The sequence below is a fragment of the Macaca nemestrina genome, chromosome 11 (genome assembly GCF_043159975.1).
Source record: "Macaca nemestrina isolate mMacNem1 chromosome 11, mMacNem.hap1, whole genome shotgun sequence".
Classification (NCBI taxonomy): Eukaryota; Metazoa; Chordata; class Mammalia; order Primates; family Cercopithecidae; genus Macaca; species Macaca nemestrina.
This window is the reverse complement of record NC_092135.1, coordinates 2,661,871-2,680,926: the sequence shown is the minus strand read 5'-3', so window position 1 is coordinate 2,680,926 and position 19,056 is coordinate 2,661,871. Positions and strand designations below refer to the sequence as shown.

The following is a 19,056-nucleotide window of genomic DNA, read 5'->3' as shown; positions in this document are numbered from 1 at the left end:
TCCCGCCTCCCCTCTTCCCCTCCTACGGCATCAAGCTTAGGAGCCATTATGACTGGGATTGTGTTCCCCTACATATGTTGAAGCCCCAAGCCCCCATGTGACTGTATTCAGGGGTAGGGCTTTTAAAGAGGTAGTTACACTTAAATAAGGTCATAAGGGACCATATGAGAGGAAGAGACACTGGGCGTGGGTGTACACAGAGAAGGGCCACGTCAGGATACAGGGAGAAGACAGAAGATGGCCAGCTGCAAGTCAAGGAGAGCAGCCCCAGGGGAAAACAACCCTGCCAGCACATTGATTGTGGGCCTCCAGCCTCCAGAACTGTGTGCAAGTCAACGTCTGCTGTTTACACCTCCCCGTCTGTGGTATTTTGTTATGGCAGTCCTAGGAGATTAATACAGTGTTAATCATTAGTAATTATTAGACAAATACAGTATCAATTTGGCTAAATCAATAGTGATTTAATAATTCTAATTATGCAAATGTTGTTTGCTGCTGAAACAAGCTGTATACTGCAACCTTTTTCCTTTCTGGAATAACTTATTTTGTTTTAACCAGAGGGTAAAATCTCTCTGTCTTTGTCTCTCTCTCTTTTGTGTCTAGTTTTCTTTTTTTCTTTTGAGACAGAGTCTCACTCTGTTGCCCAGGCTGGAGTGCAATGGCACAATCTCAGCTCACTGCAACCTCCGCCTCCTGAGTTCAAGCGATTCTCCTGTCTCAGCCTCCCGAGAAGCTGGGATTACAGGCGCGTGCCATCATACCCAGCTAATTTTTTTTTTTTTTTTTTTTTTTGAGACGGAGTCTCGCTCTGCCGCCCAGGCTGGAGTGCAGTGGCCGGATCTCAGCTCACTGCAGGCTCCGCCTCCCGATACCCAGCTAATTTTTATATTTTTAGTAGAGACGGGGTTTCACCATGTTGGTCAGGCTGGTCTCAAACTCCTGATCTCAAGTGATCCACCCGCCTTGGACTCCCAAAGTGCTGGGATTACAGGAGTGAGCCACCACACAGGGCCTCACGTCCAGTTTTCTATACATCAGTTTTTCCCACAAGAAGTCCAACAGAAAATGCCTTTCTATCTTCTTTCCGACTCCACACCTCAAATCCACGGTTTGTGCCTGCCACCCTCCATCCTCAGGTGGGCCCCATTCTGGCCGGTGGCCTCGAGGCCAGGGTTCTACTCCCCCTCCCCAGCCCACCCTTCTGTTTGCCTCTCCCCTGGTGGAGCCTGTGTTCCGGGTTCAACGGCTTCCTCACTTTTGGCTTCCCACCTTGTTTTCCCAAAGGACATCCTTTGTGAACAAGAATGCACGGCAGGTGTCTTGGAGTCCTTGCACACCTGAAGATGTTTTAAGTCTCCCTGACGCTTGGCTGAAAATGAAATTTGAGGCTGGGAGTTATTTTCCTACATTATTGTTGAGGATTTTCAGTTGTTTCTACTTTTTCATATTATCAAGGCTGTGTTAGGTGCTACCTATTTCACTTTATTTTTTATTGGAAGAGACAAGGTCTGGCTCTGTAGCCCAGGCTGGAGCGCAGTGGGGCCATCACAGCTCACTGTAATTGCTAACTCCTGGGCTCAAGTGATCCTCCTGCCTCGGCCTCCCGAAGCACAGGGACTACAGGTGCACACCACGATGCCCAGCCTAGTGCTTTTTTTTTTTTTTTTTTAAAAACAGCTAAACCAATTTTCTAGGATAAAGTCCTAAATGGGTCAAAGGTTGACACATTTTTAAAGGTTTAAAACGATACATGTTGCACGACGCCCTTCCAGCACCACCCTATTTGAGTGCCTTTGTTTTGTGCTGTTTTTGTATTTCCATCAGACCTGAGTATCAACACTTTAAAAAGTTGTTCGCGGTCTTGATGACGAAAATGCTGTTTAGAGAGCTGGCTCTAGGAGGGTGGGAGGTGCCGTTGTAGCAGGACGAGCCGTAGACAAAACTCCTCAGACACCGGATTAAAGAAGGAAGAGGTTTTTTATTCGGCCGGGAGTGTCGGCAGACTCACATCTTAAGAACCGAGCTCCCCGAGAAAGAAATACTTGGCCTTTTTAAAGGCTTACAACTTTAAGGGATCCACGTGAAAGGGCCGTGACAAATCGAGCAAGCGTGGGAAACGTGACTGGGGGCTACATGCATCAGCTAACAGAAAGTTTTACAATGCTTTTTTCATACAGTGTCTGGAATGTACAGATAACACAAGTAGTTTAGGCCAGGGGTTGATGTTGTTATTTTTTTTAACTCCTAGGGCCGGGTGGTGGTGCCAAGGTTGTCTGGCTATTTATCTTACTTTTGTTTCTCTCTCACTTTCCTCCTGTCTTGTGAACTAGGCAAGGTTGGGGGAGGAGGGCAGCAGGAGTAGTACTGGTCTCCTTCCTTACCGTGAGGTATGAGGCAGGACCTGGGCCTGCTCCCACCTTCCTTGCCAGCTCCAGGAGATGGACGCCAGCCCGCCCGTCTCTGCTGTGCTCCCAGGGCTGGCGGGAGGACGGAGCAGGGCAAGTGCTGTCCCCTCAGGGGTCCCCGGCATGCTCTGCTTCCTGTTATCCCTCTGTGCAAGTATACTTACGAACATGAAGATGGGCGTAAACCTAAGCTCTACACATGACCCAAGAGGGAATTCCAGGGTGAAAATGTAGCTCACCCCGCCCTGGCCATGGAACCCTGGATAAGTCACGGTGGCAGCCAGGTATTACAAATAAAGCTGTCGCCGGGCGCGGTGGCTCAAGCCTGTAATCCCAGCATTTTGGGAGGCCGAGGCGGGTGGATCACGAGGTCAGGAGATCGAGACCAGCCTGGCTAACATGGTGAAACCCCGTCTCTACTAAAAAATACAAAAAATTAGCCGGGCTTGGTGGCGGCGCCTGTAGTCCCAGCTACTCCGGAGGCTGAGGCAGGAGAATGGCGGGAACCCGGGAGGCGGAGCTTGCAGTGAGCTGAGATCCGGCCGCTGCACTCCAGCCTGGGCCACAGAGCGAGACTCCGTCTCAAAAAAAAAAAAAAAAAAAAAAAAAAAAAAGCTGTCACAGACATTCATGTACAAGCCTTTGCATGGATGTGGATTTTCATTCCTCCTGGGTGCATATTTAGGAATGGGAAGGTGGGATTATATGAAAGGTAAATGTTTAACTTTTTAAAAGACTGCCTGGCTGATTTCCAAAAATAATTTTACCGTTTTTCATTTCCACCAGCAAGGTATGAGACTCGCTGTTTTGCTGCACTTTTCGCTTTTACAATTTTAGCCGTTCTGGGGCTGGGCATGATGGCTCATGCCTGTAATCTCAGTGCCTGGAAGGCCAAGATGGGAGAATCCTTGCGGCCAGGAGTTGGAGAACAACCTGGGCAACATAGCGACACCCTGTCTCTACAAAACAAAAATAAGTAAATAAAATAAAATGAAAAATTAGCCCACACAGCTGTAGTCCCATTGAGAGGAGAAGCCAGCTGGACTTTCTGGGTCGAGTGGGGACTTGGAGAACTTTTCTGTCTTATAAGAGGATTGTAAAATGCACCAACCAGCACTCTGTAGCTAGGATTGTAAAATGCACCAATCAGTGCTCTGTAGCTAGCAAGAGGATTGTAAAATGCACCAATCAGTGCTCTGTAAAACACACCAATCAGCAGGATCCTAAAAGTAGCCAATCGCAGGGAGGGATTTAAAAAAGGGCATTCGGATAGGACAGAAACGGAACATGGGTGGGGACAAATAAGAATAAAAGCTGGCCACCCCCCAAGCCAGCAGCAGCAACCTGCTCGGGTCCCCTTGCATATTCTGGAAGATTTGTTCTTTTGCTCTTCGCAATAAATCTTGCTGCTGCTCACTTTTTGGGTCCATGCCACTTTTAAGGGCTGTGCTGTAACACTCACCGCAAATACTGTGAAGATCTGCAGCTTCATTCTTGAAGTCAGCAAGACCATGAACCCCCAGTGGCAGGAACCAAACTCCGGGTACCCTAGCTCCTCTGGAAGCTGAGGCGGGAGGATCACTTGAAACCAGAAGTTACAGGTTACCGCAAGTTTCTGTCACTGCACTCTAGCCTGGGCCACACAGTAAAACCCTGTCTCTCAAAATGAAAATTAGCCTTTCTAGTGGAGATACAGTGGTATCTTATAGAAGTTTTTGTTTTCATTGAAGTTTTAATCTGCATTTCCCTAATGATAGTGAGATTATTTTTTCACGTCCTCATTTGCCATCTGTAGAGCATCTCTGGTGAAGTCTCTGTTCAAAATTTTGTCCTTTTAAAAAAATTGAACTGGCTGGGCTTTGGTGGCTCACGTTTGTAATCCCAGGACTTTGGGAGGCCAAGGTGGGTGGATCACTTGAGGTCAGAAGTTTGAGACCAGCCTGGCCAACATGATGAAACCCCATCTCTACTAAAAATACAAAAATCGGCCAGGTGTGGTGACACATACCTGTAATCCCAGCTACTTGGGGGGCTCAGGCAGGAGAATCGCTTGAACCTGGGAGGCAAGGAGGTTGCAGTGAGCCAAGATGGCACCACTGCACTCCAGCCTGAGTAACAGAGAGAAACTCTTTCAAAAAAAAAAAAAAATTGAACTGTTTGTCTTACTATGTTATAATAGCTGTATATATGTATTCTAGATCCAAGTATATGTTTTGGAAATAATTTCCATTTGTGGCTTGCTTTTTCATTTTTGTAATTTTTTTTTTTTTTTTTTTGAGACGGAGTCTCGCTGTGTCGCCCAGGCTGGAGTGCAGTGGCACAATCTCTGCTCACTGCAAGCTCCGCCTCCCAGGTTCACGCCATTCTCCTGCCTCAGCCTCCCGAGTAGCTGGGACTACGGGTACCCGCCACCACGCCTGGCTAATTTTTTGTATTTTTATAGAGACGGGGTTTCACTGTATTAGCGAGGGTGGTCTCGATCTCCTGACCTCGTGATCCGCCTGCCTCGGCCTCCCAAAGTGCTGGGATTACAGGTGTGAGCCACCGCGCCCGGCCAACTAGTTGTTGGTCTGTAATCCCAGCACTTTGGGAGACTGAGGTGAATGAATCACCTGAGGTCAGGAGTTCGAGACCAGCCTGATCAATGTGGTGAAACCCCATCTCTACTAAAAATACAAAAATTAACCGGCCATGGTGGCGTATGCCTGTAATCCCAGCTACTCGGGAGGCTGAGACAAGAGAATCGCTTGAACCTGGGAGGTGGAAGTTGCAGTGAGCTGAGATCGTGCCATAGCACTCCAGCCTGGGCAACAAGAGTGAAACTCTGTCTCAAAAAGATAAAGTAACTGTAACTTTTTCGGATGGCACCGTCTTCCAGTAATTCGCCAAAATGACTAACACAGAAGGAAAGAAGAGAGGCCCCCGATATATTTTCTCTATGCCTTTTGGAAAACATGGAGTTGTTCCTTTGGTCACATGTATGTGAATCTATAAGAAAGGTGATATTGTAGACATCGAGGGAAGGTACTGTTCAAAAAGGAATGCCCACAAGTGTTACCACGGCAAAACTGGAAGAGTTTACAGTGTTACCCAGCATGCTGTTGGCATTGTTGTAAACAAACACATTCGGGGCCAGATTGTTGCCAAGAGAATTAATGTGCAGCCGAGATAACTTCCTGAAATGCGTGAAGGAAAATGATCAGAAAAAGAAAGAAGCCAAAGAGAAAGGTGCCTGTGTTCAACTGAAGTGCCAGCCTGTTCCACCCAGAGAAGCACACTGTGTGAGAACCAGTGGGAAGGAGTCTGAGCCGCTGGAACCTATTCCCTATGGATTCAGGGCATCATAGGTGTTAACGAAACAAAAAGACCTCTGGACTGTGAAAATGTTTCTCTTCATCGAGTCAAAGTGTGGTATCTTTCCCCCCAAAGAAATATTTAAAGCAAATTTTAATTGGATCCTAATTCATTCTGTAATGTCTTTACTCTCCAAATTTAATGTATTTCTTGCTGAAAGATGTGAGGTAGCTTATTGTGCAACAAATTGCTCGACTGGTTAGAAAACAGTCAGACACCAGGCGCAGGGCACAGTGGCCCACGCCTGTAGTCCCAGCACTTTGGGAGGCTGAGGTGGGTGGATCACATGGTGAAACCCCCGTCTCTACAAAAAATACAAAATTAGCCGGGTGTGGTGGTGGGTGCCTGTAACCCCAGCTGCTTGGGAGGCTGAGGCAGGAGAATCACTTGAACTGGAGAGACGGAGGTTGCAGTGAGCTACGACTGCACTCCAGCCTGGGTGACACAGCAAGACTCCATCTCAAAAACAAAAGAAAAAAAAAAAGAAAATGGCCAGATATTATTTATGAAACATTTTTACTGGTTTGAAAATAGTCCCTCATGGGTTCTATCATGGAAGAAATAATTTATAAAACTAAAATAACTATAGACTCACATGAAGTTGCAACATCAGTACATAGAGTGCCATTACCCTTCCTCATCTTCCCTCAAGTGTTACTACTTATGTAACCGTAGTACAATAGCTAACTCAGGAAACTGACAGGCTACCATCCTGGTAATTAGACTTCAGGCCTCATTCAGCTTTCATCAGTTTTGATATGTACTCATTTGTGTGTGTGGTTCTCTGTGATTTAATCTCACGTATAGAATGACCGGACTGCCGCCACAATCAATATGGAAGTATTTCATCACCATGAAGAAATTCCCTGGGCTACCCTTTATAGTTGCACTCACCTCCTGCACCCCGCCCCTGTCTCTCAGCAACTATTAATCTGTACTTTATTTCTATAGTTTGATCATTTTCAAAATGTTATCATACAATATATGAACTATACTACAGTATGTAACCTTTTGCTACTGACTTTCTTCCTGTAAACACGGTTGCCTTGAGATCCGTCTAAGTGGTTGAGTGGATCAATAGCTGCTACTTCGTATTGCTGAGTAGCATTCCACTGTATGGATGTACACTCCATCCAGAGTGTGTATCCAGAGTATCCAGAGGTGTTTTTTTTTTTTTTTTTTTTTTTGAGACAGGGTGTCACTCTGTTGCTCAGGCTGGAGTGCAGTGGTACGATCTTTAGGTAGGCTCACTGCAGCCTCTACCTTCAGGCTCAAGGGATCCTCCCACTTCAGCCTCCTGAGTAGCTGGGACCACAGGGTCATGCCACTGTTACAGGTAGTTAGACAGGCACGGGTGGGGCAGGAGAGGACTCTTCCCCCACCCGCTAGAAATGTCAGGTGATGGTTTGACAATATTCACATTGCCTTTCTCAAAATGGTAATTCGGCAGCCGGCACCAAAAAGAGACAAGCTCCTGCTGATCCACAGCTGTTAACATTAAAGTGTGAATTGAATGCAGGCACGAGGGAGAAGCGCAAAGGGCTTCCAATGAAGTCTCAGGGATTGGGCGAGTGCACCTGGGCATGCGCATTGAGAGACAAGATGGCTGAGTGTGATTTTCCAGGGGACGCCAGAAAAGGGAAGAAAGCCTCAGAGGGACACGCATGCAACTTGCTACTAAACCCACTGTGCGTGCTCGCCTCCCACGGGTGAGGAGGGCACTGCAGGCGGGCAGCCCGCCCTGAGGGAAGAATCATGGGAAAGGAGCGCAGGATGCTGGAGGTGGGTCAGCCTGTAAAGTCCCAGGTGCAAGGTTCAGCAGTGCACTTGTTCTTCAAGCTGCCTGCCTGGGTCCCTTCCAAGTGTACCTTCCTTTCTCTCCTGTTCTAAAGCTTTTTCAATAAGCTTCCACTCCTGCTCTGAAACTTGCCTCGGTCTCTTTTTCTGCCTTATGCCCCTCAGTTGAATTCTTTCTTCTGAGGAGGCAAGAATTGAGGTTGCTGCAGACCCGTCAGGATTCGCCACTGGTAACTCAGCTGCCGGTCACCGGTAACACCACCACACCTGGCTAATTTTTGGTATTTTTTGTAGAGTTGGGGTTTTGCATGTTGCCCAGGCTGGTTTCCAATCCCTGAGCTCAAGCGATCCTCCCGCCTCGGCCTCCCAAAGTGCTGGATTACAGGCATGAGCTACTGTGCCTAGCCTTATCCAGAGAGTTTTAAACCATTCACCCACTGAAGGAAATTTTGTTTTTTGTTTTTTTTTTTTGGCTTCTGAATATTATTGTTGACAAAGAAAGTCGAACTCTGTAAAGTATTTGAAGACATTTATTCTGAGCCAAATGTGAGTGACCGTGGTCTGCAACACAGCTGCAGGAGATCCTGAGAACATGGTCAGGCTACAGGTTGGTTTTATACGTTTTAGGGAGACTTAAGACATCAATCAGTACGTGTAAGATGTACATTGGTTGGGAAAGACGGGACAACTGGAAGCGGAGGTGGGTGGGATGGGGTGGGGTTCTAGGTCATAGGTCGATTGAAGGATTTTCTGATTGGCAATTGGTTGAGAGTTTATCTAAAGCCTTGGAATCAGTAGAAGGGAGTGACCATCCCACTTCCATGATGGCCTGAGCTAGTGTTTCAGGTTTATTTTAGAAAGCCCTTGGCTGAGAGGAGGGGTCCATTCAGTTGGTTGAGGGGCTTAGAATTTTATTTTTGGTTTACATTATGAATAAGTTTGGAAGAACATTTGTGCACAGGATTTTTGTTTGTTTGAGACAGGTGCTGGCTCTGTGGCCCAGGCTGGAGCACAAAGGCACGATCGCAACTCACTGCAACCTCCGCCTCCCGGGCTCAAGCAATCCTCCCACCTCAGCCTCCTAAGAGCTGGGATTACAGGTGTGTGCTACCGTGCCTGGCTAAGGTTTTTTTTTTTGTATTTTTAGTAGAGATGGGGTTTCACCATGTTGACCAGGCTGGTCTCAAACTCCTGAGCTCAAAGCGATCCGCCTGCCTCAGCCTCCCAAAGTGTTGGGATTACAGGTGTGGGCCAGCACACCTGGCCCTGTGCACAGGTTTTTGTGTGAGCGTGAGTTTTCATTTCTTTTTTTTTTTTTTTTTTTTTTTTTTTTGAGACGGAGTCTTGCTCTGTCGCCGGGGCTGGAGTGCAGTGGCCGGATCTCAGCTCACTGCAAGCTCCGCCTCCCGGGTTCACGCCATTCTCCGGCCTCAGCCTCCCAAGTAGCTGGGACTACAGGCGCTGCCACCTCGCCCGGCTATTTTTTGTATTTCTTAGTAGAGACGGGGTTTCACCGTGTTAGCCAGGATGGTCTCGATCTCCTGACCTCGTGATCCGCCCATCTCGGCCTCCCAAAGTGCTGGGATTACAGGCTTGAGCCACCGCGCCCGGCCGAGTTTTCATTTCTTTAGGATAAATGTCCAAGAGTGTTAGTGCTGGTTGTTTTATAGGTACATGTGTAGTTTATAATGTAAATCAAAAATAATATTCTAAGGCCCCCAATCATCGAATAGACTTCCTCCTCAGCCAGAGTACTCTAAAATTTAATCTGAGAGACTGGTCAGGTCATGATAGGAAGTGGGGGTCAGACATGCTTCATTATACCTCTCTGGCATTCACATCAACACAGACCTTAAGTCTGATGAGAAACATTTACAATCTATTCTCTCTGAAGCCTGTTACCTAGAGACCTCATCTGTGCAATAACACCTTGGTCTCCACAACTCCTTATCTCAACCCAGACATTCTTTTCTATTAATAACTCTTTCACCCAATTGCTAATTAGAAAAATTTTAAATTTACCTATAACCTGCAATTCCACTCTCACACTTCAATTTGTCCTGCCTTTCTGGATCGAACCAATGTTATTTCCTAAATGTATTTGATTGAAATTTCATGTCTCCCTAAAATGTATAAAACCAACCTATATCCCGACTCCCTTAGGCAATATGTTCAGGACCTCCTGAGGCCCGTGTCATGGGCCATGGTCACTCATATTTGGCTCAGAATAAATCTCTTCAAATATTTTACAGTTTGACTCTTTGTCGACAATAAGAAACCATTGAATTATTTTGCAGACTGGCTGTACCATTTTCCATTCCAGTTTATTTGCTTCTGTGCCAGCATTTGGTATTATCCCGATTTTTTATTTGAACATTCTAAAAAATGTGTAGTGACATTTTATTCTGGTCTCCATTTGCATTTTTCTTTCTTTCTTTGTTTTTTGAGAAGAATTTCACTCTATCACCCAGGCTGGAGTGCAGTGACTCGATCTCGGCTCACTGCAACCTCTGCCTCCCAGGTTCAAGCGATTCTCCTGCCTCAGCCTCCCGAGTAGCTGGGATTACAGGTATGCACCACCGTGCCTGGCTACTTTTTGTATTTTTAGTAGAGACTGGGTTTCACCATGTTGGCCAGGCTGGTCTTGAATTCCTGACCTCAGGTGATCTGCCCGCCTCTGTCTCCCAAAGTGCTGGGATTACAGGCAGGAGCCACCGCACTTGGCCCGTTTGCATTTTTCTAATGGCCGATGGTGTTGAACATCTTTTCATGTGCTTATTTTCCATCTCTGTCTCCCAGACTAGCCCATTTTCTGTTGCTTTAACAGTGTAGGGGAGCCCAGGGGAAACATCCCCTTTGCCCTCTGAAGGTTTGCTGAACAATCACTGACATGAGGCAGATTAATAGGAGAAAAAGCACACACATTTAGGAGAAAAGGCATACACATTGGTGTATCCATGGGAGCCTTCAGAACGAAGACTCCACCTCCCAATAAGGTATAGAAGCTTCCATACCATCTTGCAGTTACAATAAGAAAGGGAGCTTGGATCTTGGCAAAAACAGGTCCTGGGAGGGAGAAAGGAAGCGGCCTGGCTGGCAGAGGTGGGCTTGTTATGCAGATGAAGCCTTACAGGTAGCAGAGCTCGGAGAGAATAGATGGTAAATGGCTCTGTTCAGACCTTTAAAGGCGTCAGAGTGCGTTAATCTCTCCGCGATCCAGGAAAGGGCTAGAAAGGGAAGGCCTGGCATTTAGGAAGATTTTCTTTTCTTTCCTTTTCTTTTGAGATGGAGTTTTGCTCTTGTTGCCCAGGCTGGAGTACAATGGCGCAAACTCGGCTCACTGCAACCTCTGCCTCCCGGGTTTAAGCGATTCTCCTATCTCAGGAGTAGCTGAGATTACAGGTGCATGCCACCACGTCTGGCTAATTTTTGTATTTTTAGTAGAGATGGGATTTTATCATATTGGTCAGGCTGGTCTCGAACTCCTGACCTCAGGTGATCCGCCCACCTCAGCCTCCCAAAGTGCTGGGATTACAGGCGTGAGCCACTGCACCTGGCCTTAGGGAGATTTTCTAAGATGTAAGAATTGCCCCCAAAAGACAGTTTTGCAAGGCTACCTCAGCCTCCTGGCCCTGAGACAGCCATTTCAAAATACATCAAACAAATATATCTGGGGTAAAATATTTTGATTTCCTTCCACAGAATCCCTGAAACTGGGTAATTTATGAAGAAAAGGAACTTGTATCTTACGTTTATGGAGACTGAGAAGTCCAAGTTGGAGGGGTTGCATTTGGTAAGAGTCTTCTGGCTGGTGGGGGAGTTTTGTGTCTTAGTTTATAAGATATTGGCCCATAGTTTGATTTTTATTTATTTATGTTTCAGTACTGTCTTTGTCTGTTCATGATTTCGGGGTTTCATAAAATGAGTTTGGAAGTGTTCCCAACTCTTCTGTTTTCTGGAAGAAATCGTATAAAATTGGTGTTAATTCTTTTTTTTTTTTTTTTTTTTTGAGACGGAGTCTCACTCTGCTGCCCAGGCTGGAGTGCAGTGGCCGGATCTCAGCTCACTGCAAGCTCCGCCTCCCGGGTTTACGCCATTCTCCTGCCTCAGCCTCCCCAGTAGCTGGGACTACAGGCGCCCGCCACCTCGCCCGGCTAGTTTTTTGTATTTTTTAGTAGAGACGGGGTTTCACCATGTTAGCCAGGATGGTCTCGATCTCCCGAACTCGTGATCCGCCTGTCTCGGCCTCCCAAAGTGCTGGGATTACATGCTTGAGCCACCGCGCCCGGCCGGTGTTAATTCTTTAAATGTTTTGGAGAACACTCTAGTGAAACTATCTAACTATCTGGGCATGGAGACTGTGTTTTTTTTTTTTTGGACAAGATTTTGCTGTCACCCAGGCTTGAGTGCTGTGGAATGATCTTGGCTCACTGCAGCCTTGACCTCCTGGGTTCAAGTGATCCTCCCTCCTCAGCCTCCCGAGTAGTTGGGACTACAGGCACATGCCATCATGTGCAGCTAATTTTTGTATTTTTTGTAGAGATGGGGTTTTGCCATGTTGCCTAGGCTGGTCTTGGACTCTTGGGCTCAAGTGATCCACCTGCCTTGGCCTTCCAAAGTGCTGGGATTATGAGCATAAACTATGGTGTCTGGCCCCCTTTTCAATTTCATTGAATTCTGCTTTTTTTTTTTTTTTTTTTAACTTTTGAGACAGAGTCCCTCTCTGTCACTGAGGCTGGAGTGCAATGGCGTTATCTTGGCTCTGCCTTGGCGTCCCAAAGTGCTGGGATTACGGGCAGGAGCCACCATGCCCCGCCTCTGCTCTTATTTTTATTTCCTTCTTTCTTCTTGCTTTGGGATTATTTTGCTCTTCTTCTCCTGGTTTCTTGAGGTCAGAGCTTAGATTATTGATATAAATCTTATTATGCTTTCTAATGTAAGCATTTAATGCTATAACTTCTCTTCTCAGCTGGGCACAGTGGTTCATGCCTATAATCCCAGCACTTTGGGAGGCTGAGGCAGGCGGATTGCCTGGGCTCAGGAGTTTGAAACCAGAGTGGGCAACATTCTCTACTAAAAATACAAAAAATTAGCTGGGCGTGGTGGTTGGAGCCTGTAGTCCTAGCTACTCAGGAGGCTGAGGCAGGAGAATCACTTGAACCCAACAGGTGGAGGTTGCAGTGAGCCGAGATCACGCCACTGCACTCCAGCCTGGGCGATAGAGTGAGACTCCATCTAAAAAAAAAAAAAAAAAAATTTCCTCTCAGCAGTGCTTTAGAGGTATCCCACCAATTTTGACATGTTGTATTTTCATTTGAATTTAGCGCTATGTACTTTTTTTTTTTTTTTTTTTTTCAGACAGAGTCTTTCTCTGTCACCCAGACTGGAGTGCAATGGTGTGATCTTGGCTCACTGCAACCTTTGCCTCCTGGGTTGAAGTGATTCTCCTGCCTCAGCTTCCTGAGTAGCTGGGATTACAGGGGCTGCCACCATGCCCAGCTAATTTTTGTATTTTTAGTAGAGACAGGGTTTCACCATGTTGGCCAGGCTGGTCTCCAACTCCTGACCTCAGGTGATCCACCTGCCTTGGCCTCCCAAAGTGTTGGGGTTCCAGGTGTGAGCTACCGCGCCTGGCTATGTATGTTTTACTTTATTTAAGGCTTTGTTTTTTACTCATGAATTATTTAGAAGTGTGTTGGTTAATTCCTAAGCATTTGGAGATTTTTTCCTGTTGTCTTTCTGTTACTGATTTCTAGTTTAAGTCCATTATGGTCAAGGAATATACTCTACATGATTTTAATTATTTTAAGTTTGTTAAGGTTTGCTTTATGACCCAAGATATGGTCTGTCTTGATTCATATTATATAGGCACTTGAAAAGACTGCATTCTGCTGTTGTTGGCTATAGGCTGTTTGATAAACATCAGTTAAATCCTGTTTGATAGTGTTGCTCAGTTCTTCCATGTCTGATATTGTTTGGATGTTTGTCCCCTCCAAATCTCATGCTGAAATGTAATTTCCAATGTTGGAAGTGGGGTCCGGTGGGAGGTGAATTGGATCATGGGAGCAGATCCCTCATGAATGGTTTAGCACGATCCCCTTGGTGATGAGTGAGTTCTCAGTTAGTTCACATGAAATCTAGTTATTTAAAAGTTTGTGGCATTGGCTGGACACGGTGGCTCATGCCTGTAATCCCAGCACTTTGGGAGGCTGAGGCAGGAGGATCACTTGAGCTCAGGAGTTTGAGACCCAGCCTGGGCAACATGCTGAGACCTCGTCTCCACTAGAAATCGAAAACATTTGCTGGGCGTGGTGGCATGCGCTTATAGTCCCAGCCACTTGGGAGGCAAAGGTGGGAGAATTACTTGAGCCCAGGAGGTAGAGGCTGCAGTGATCTGTGACCACGCCAATGCACTTCAGCCTAGGCAACAGAATGAGACCCTGTCTCAAAAAAAAAAAAAAAAAAAAAAGAAAGAAAAAGAAAAAAACCTATGTGTCATCTCCCTCCTCTCTCTCTTGCTCCTCCTCTCTCACTGGCTCCTCCTTTGCCTTCGGCCATGATTGGAAGCCTCCTGAGGCCCTTACCACAAGTAGATGCTGGCACCATGTTTCCTGTACAGCCTGCAGAACTGTGAGCCAATTAAACCTTTTTTCTTTATAAATTACAAAGTCTCAGCTATTTCTTTATAGCAATACAAAAATGGCCTAATAAATGTCCTTACTGATTTTCTATCTAATTTCTATGTATTTCCAACTGCAACTGTGGATTTGTCTACTTCTCCTTTCAGCTCAGTTTTTGCTTCATGTATTTTGGGGCTCTGTTGTTTGGTGCATATATATTTGGGATTGTTATCTTCCTGGTAGATTGATTCTTTTATCATTACACAATATCCCTCTTTTTTTCTAGTAATTTTTTTTTTGAAGTCTGCTTTATGTGATATTAAGATAGTGACTCCTGATTTTTAAAAAATCAATGTTTGTTTGCTATTGTGATTTGAATGTCTCTTTCAAAACTGATGTTGAAATGTAATTCCCAATGTGGCAGTATTGAGTGGTGGGACCTTTCAGAGGTGACTGGCTCATGAGGCCTCTGCCCTAGTGAATGGATCAATGGGTTAATGGATTAACGGGTTATCATGGGAGGGAAACTGGTGGCTTTACAGGAAGAGGAGGAGAAACCTAAGCAAGCACATTCGCACTTCAGCCCCTCACCTTGTGATATACTGCATTGCCTTGGGGCTCTCTAGAGTGTCCCCACCAGCCAGAACATTCTCACCAGATGAGTCCTCTTGACCTTGGGCTTCCCAGCCTCCAGAGCTATAAGAAATAAGTTTGATTTCTTATAAATTAGTCAGTTTTAGATATCCCATTATAAGCAACAGAAAATGAACCAAGACGCATATATCTTTTTTCATCCTTTTTCAACCTACCTATGTTGTTATGTTTGAAGTCAGTGTTCTGTAGATAGCACATGGTTGGTTTGTGTTTTAAAAATCCCCTTTGCCAATCTGTCTTAATTGGTGTATTTAAACTATTTACACTTAAAAAAATTACTAATATGATTTTTTTTTTTTTTTGAGACAGAGTCTTGTTCTGTCGCCTAGGCTGGAGTGCAGTGGTACAATCTCGGCTCACTGCAACCTCCATCTCCCAGGTTCAGGCAGCCTCCCGAGTAGCTGAGATTACAGGCGTGCACCACCACACCAAGTTAATTTTTGTATTTTTAGTAGAGAAAGGGGTTTCACCATGTTGGCCAGGGTGGTCTCGAACTCCTGACCTCAGGTGATTCACCTGCCTTGGCCTCCCAAAGTGCTGAAATTCCAGCTACTTGGGAGGCTGAGGCATGATAATCGCTTGAACCCAGGATACAGAGGTTGCAGTGAGCCGAGATCATGCCACTGCACTGCAGCCTAAGCAACAAAGCCAGATTCTGTCTCAAAAAAATAAAAAATAAAAATAAATAAATAAAGTTTAGTGGTCAAGAAGCTTGTCCCAAAAGACGTTATTATTATGTGTATATTCAGATAAGAGAGTTAGGGATCATCTATATTTCTAATATTTCAATATTTCCAATATTTTTGTATTTTTTTTCCTGCTTCCTTTTCTTTTTTTTTTTTTTTTTTTTTTTTTTGAGACGGAGTCTCGCTCTGTCGCCCAGGCTGGAGTGCAGTGGCGCGATCTCCGCTCACTGCAAGCTCCGCCTCCCGGGTTCACGCCATTCTCCTGCCTCAGCCTCCTGAGTAGCTGGGACTACAGGTGCCCGCCACCTCACCCGGCTAATTTTTTTGTATTTTTAGTAGAGACGGGGTTTCACCATGTTCGCCAGGATGGTCTCGATCTCCTGACCTTGTGATCCGCCTGCCTCGGCCTCCCAAAGTGCTGGGATTACAGGCGTGAGCCACAGCGCCCGGCCTCCTGTTTCCTTTTCTTGCTCTCCTCTGGGCTACTTAGAGGAGTGGTCTACATTACAATTTCCCTCTTTCTTTCTTTTTCTTTTCTTTCTTTCTTTTTTTTTTTTTTTAAGGAGTTTGGGAGTGGAGGTTTAATAGGCAAGAGAAAGAGAAAGAAAGAGAAAGGAAAGAGAGGGAGGGGACTTCCAAGAGGAAAGGGCCATATAGTTTTTTTTAATTAGCTTTCTATGTATACTTTTTGTGTATGTGGTTGCTCTGGGTATGACAGTATACATATACAACTTATCACAGTCTATTGGTACTGATAGTTCACCACTGCAAGTAAAACGTGGAAAACTTATTCCCATTTAGGTCCTTTTTTCCTCCCCACTTAAAAAATATAATTGTCTTAGTGTCACATAATGATACTTAGGTCAACAACGGGCCACATATAAGATAGCTGTCCCATAAGATTATAGTACCTCTTCTATGTTTAGATATGTTTACATAAGCAAATACTGACCGTTGTGCCACAATTGCCTATTATTCAGTATAATCACATGCCATTACACTCTACGATGTTTGCACAATGACAGAATTGCCTAATGACTCATTTCTGAGAATGTATCCCTGTCATTAAGTGACACATGACTGTGTTTCCTGTACATATATTGAGTATCACATTAGACTGTAAGTTTTGCTTCAGCCATCAAACATGATATTAAAAACTATAAGGACAGCTTATTTTACTTAACCCTATTTTTAAAACCAATTTATTTGTTCTTTCTTTTCTTTTTCTTTTTCTTTCTTTTTTTTTTGAGACAGGGTCTTACTCTGTCACCCAGTTTGGAGTACAGTGATGCAATCTCGGCTCATTGTAACCTCTAGGGCTCAAGCGATCCTCCCACTTCAGCCTCCCGAGTAGCTGGGACTATAGGCATGTGCCACCACGTCTGGCTAACTTTTTTTTTTTTTTTTTTTGAGATGGAGTCTCGCTCTGTTGCCCAGACTGGAGTGCAGTGGCATGATCTCGGCTCACTACAACCTCTGCCTCCCAGGTTCAAGCAATTCTCCTGCCTCAGTCTCCCAAGTAGCTGGGACTACAGGTGCCGGCCACCACACATGGCTAATTTTTGTATTTTTAGTAGAGACAGGGTTTCACCATGTTGGTCAGTCTGGTCTCAAACTCCCAACCTTAGATAACCCACCCGCCTCAGCCTCCCAAAGTGCTGAGATTATAGGCGTGAGCCACCACACCCGCCTACGTCTGGATAACTTATGTATTTTTTGTAGAGGTAGGGTTTGCCAAATTCCCCAGTCTGGTCTCAAATTCCTGACCTCAAGTGATCTACCAGCCTTGACTTCCCAAAGTACTGGGATTAGAGGTGTGAGCCACTACACCCCACCTTTCTTTTATTTTTGATGTTCCAGGGTTCCTTTTGTTATCATTTCCTTTTTGTTTAGGGAATAGCATTTTGTTGTTGTTGTTTTGAGGTGGAGCCTTGCTCTGTCGCCCAGGCTGGAGTACAGTGGCACAATCTTGTCTCACTGCAAGCTCCGCCTCCCGGATTCATGCCATTCTCCTGCCTCAGCCTCCCAAGTAGCTGGGACTACATGCGCGCGCCACTAACCCCGGCTAATTATTGTATTTTTTAACAGAGACCGGATTTCACCATCTTGGCCAGGCTGGTCTCGAACTCCTAATCTAGTGATCCTCCCGCCTCAGCCTCCCTAAGTGCTGGGATTACAGGTGTACGCCACCGCGCCCGGCCCTGTGGTGTCTTTTTAAAGAACAGAACTTGGGGCCAGGTGCGGTGGCTCGCGCTTGTAATCTCAGCACTTCGTGGGGCCGGGGACAGGAGGAGTGCTTGAGCCCAGGAGTTGGAGACCAGCCTGGGCTCTCTCACAGCTCACTACAGCTTCGACCTCCTGGGCTCAAGCAATCCTCCCGCCACAGCGCCTCCCAAAATGCTGGGATTGCAGGCGTGGGCCACCGCGCCCGACTAAAAATCAGTCTTTTCCTTGGGCTTCTGGTCTCTTCGCTCGTTTAAGAACCCCTAGCTGCAGCCGTCTGGACTTTCCCTGGTGCTGGTGGACGTTTCTGGGGCGCACTCCCATGTTGCTGCCTGGGGAGTTTTGCACCCCGCAAGTGCGCCCCTCCCCTCCCCCGTGAGGCTGCGGGGCCGGCTTGGTTGTGCAGGGGAGAGGAGGCCCGAGGGGCCGCGCCCTGTCACCCGCGCAACCACCTCGGGCCGAGGCGGGAGCGCTGGGAGGAGCGCTGCGGTGGCTGTGGTGGAGTCACCTAGCGCTCCGCCTCCCTGCTTCTCCCTTCCAGGCTCGCCTGGGGACAAGGACGGCCCGAGCGCCCGCTTCCTCGCCAGCGGCGGGTTCCCGGAGAGGCTGCCCCGTCCGCGCCCGCCTCGGCAGCCTCCAGCCCTCCTGGGGAGCACAGGGGGTCGCTGGGGGCCCCACTGCCTTAGGAGGCCGTTCTTGGGAGGGCCGCCCGGGTTGGAAGATGGGAAAGGTGCAGAAACAGAAGACCGGTAGACGCTGTCCCCACTTGCACACAGCGCCAGGGTCCCTGCCCGCCCTGCCCTTCGCGCGCCCGCGAGGCGACGGCCGCGCGACCTTTCCCGGGACGGTCTCGGGAGTGCCGTGGGGTCCCTGGGGCTCGGATCCCGGCGCCTGCGCCTCCGCCAGGGGCGACCCCACAGCCAGGCTCCTGCTTCGGCACAGGACCCGCCTCGGCCTCCAGCCTCCAGCCCCCTTTCTAAATCCCTGAGGGCCTCGGGGTTCGAGGACAGGGCCCGGGGACTGGGGGGCGGGGAGAGAGGCCGCGCGGGGGTGGCGCGGCTGCGCGAGGGGCTCTGTTTGGAGGGCAGGGCGGAGCCCTCTGCTGGCCGCGGTGGGGACGGCGGGCTCCCCTGCAGTCACCAGGCTGTAGCCAGCCCTTCCTCGTCCTCCTTCCTCCTTCCTCGTCCTCCTTCCTCCTTGTGCAAAGGTGCGCTCAGTACCACGTGGAAATCACCGTGGAACAGGCACCAGGTGGGTGGGTTTGAGAAGCTGCGCAGTGTCCAACATCCTGTTACAAAGGAATTGCAGGTATTTAAG

The 19,056-nt window shown here is 47.1% G+C and overlaps 1 long non-coding RNA gene across 1 annotated transcript in view; it reads left to right on the top strand.

Moving 5' to 3' along the window:
• Positions 1-7,393: 7,393 nt before the first annotated feature.
• The window catches only part of LOC139357052 (uncharacterized), a 38,049-nt gene continuing 26,386 nt past the window's right edge, over positions 7,394-19,056 (top strand). The window contains exons 1-2 of the long non-coding RNA XR_011609649.1: positions 7,394-7,541; positions 11,259-11,349. This is a non-coding gene — a long non-coding RNA (uncharacterized lncRNA). The remainder of the gene's footprint in view (positions 7,542-11,258; positions 11,350-19,056) is intronic.